The following is a 1,792-nucleotide window of genomic DNA, read 5'->3' on the forward strand; positions in this document are numbered from 1 at the left end:
GGACGGGAGGGGAGGGGGGAAGGGAGGGGAGGGGGGAAGGGGACGGGGGGGAAGTGGACGGGACGGGAGGGACGGAGGGGGGAGGGACGGAAGGGGGAGGGACGGAAGGGGGAGGGACCGAAGGGGGAGGGACCGAAGGGGGAGGGACGGAAGGGGGAGGGACCGAAGGGGGAGGGACCGAAGGGGGAGGGAAGAGAGGGATGGGAGGGAAGAGAGGGATGGGAGGGGGAGGACGGGAAGGGAGGGGAGGGGAGGGGAGGGGAGAAGGGGACGGGACGGGACAAGAGGGGAGAAGGGGACGGGACGGGACAAGAGGGGAGAAGGGGACGGGACAAGAGAAGGGGACGGGACGGGAGGGGAGAAGGGGGATGGGAGGGGAGGGGAGGATGGGAAGGGAAGGGAGGAAGAGGATGGGTAGGGAAGGGAGGAAGAGGATGGGAAGGGAAGGGAGGAAGAGGCCGGGAAGGGAAGGGAGGAAGAGGACGGGAAGGGAGAGGAGGAAGGGGACGGAAGGGAGGGAGGAAGGGGACGGGAAGGGAGGGAGGAAGGGGATGGGAGGAGGGAGGGGGAGGGAAGGGACGGAAGGGGAGGGGAGGGGAGGGGAGGGGCAGGAGGGGAGGGGGAAGGGATGGGAGTGGAGGGGGAGGAGGAGGGGGAGGAGGGGGAGGAGGAGATACGGTAGGCGAGGAGGGGAGGAACAGGAGGAGAGGAACAGGAGGGGAGGAACAGGAGGGGAGGAACAGGAGGGGAGGAACAGGAGGGGAGGAACAGGAGGGGAGGAACAGGAGGGGAGGAACAGGAGGGGAGGAACAGGAGGGGAGGAACAGGAGGAGAGGGGGGAGGGGAAGGGGAAGGAGAAGGGGCAAAGGGAGGGCAGAGGGAGGGAGGAGGAGGGGGGAAGAGGCGGAGGGGGGGAGAGGGGGGAAGAGGCGGAGGGGGGGAGAGGGGGGAAGAGGCGGAGGGGGGGAGAGGAGGGAAGAGGAGGAGGGAAGAGGAGGGAAGAGGAGGAGGGAAGAGGAGGAGGAGGGGGGAAGAGGAGGAGTGAAGAGGAGGAGGAGGAGAAACGAAGAGGGAAGAGGAGGAGGGAAGAGGAGGAGGAGGAGGGAAGAGGAGAGGGGAGGCGATCGGATGGGAAGGGGAGGATGAGGAGGAGGAGGAGAAAGGGGAATTGAGGGGGGGAGGAGGATGGAAGGGGAGGAGGATGGAAGGGGAGGAGGATGGAAGGGGAGGAGGGATGGAAGGGGAGGAGGGATGGAAGGGGAGGGGGAAGGGGAGTGGGAGGGGGAGGGGGAAGGGGAGTGGGAGGGGGAGGGGGAGGGGGAGGGGCAGGGGGAGTGGGAGGGGGAGGAGGAGGTGGGGAGGAGAGGAGGAGGTGGGGAGGGGAGGAGGAGGTGGGGAGGGGAGGAGGAGGTAGGGAGGGGAGGAGGAGGTGGGGAGGGGAGGGGAGGAGGAGGTGGGGAGGGGAGGGGAGGAGGAGGTGGGGAGGGGAGGGGAGGAGGAGGTGGGGAGGGGAGGGGAGGAGGAGGTGGGGAGGGGAGGGGAGGAGGAGGTGGGGAGGGGGGGGAGGAGGTGGGGAGGGGGAGGAGGTGGGGAGGGGAGGAGGTGGGGAGGGGGGAGGGGGGAGGAGGTGGGGAGGGGGAGGAGGTGGGGAGGGGGGAGGAGGTGGGAGGGGGGAGGGGAGGAGGAGGTGGGGAGGAGGAGGTGGGGGGGACGTGGGGAGGTGGGGAGGACGTGGGGAGGGGGGAGCGAGGTGGGGAGGAGGTGGGGAGGGGGGAGGAGGTGGGGAGGGGAG

Source organism: Myxine glutinosa, chromosome 10 (genome assembly GCF_964187855.1).
Source record: "Myxine glutinosa chromosome 10, kmMyxGlut1.1, whole genome shotgun sequence".
Taxonomy (NCBI): domain Eukaryota; kingdom Metazoa; phylum Chordata; class Myxini; order Myxiniformes; family Myxinidae; genus Myxine; species Myxine glutinosa.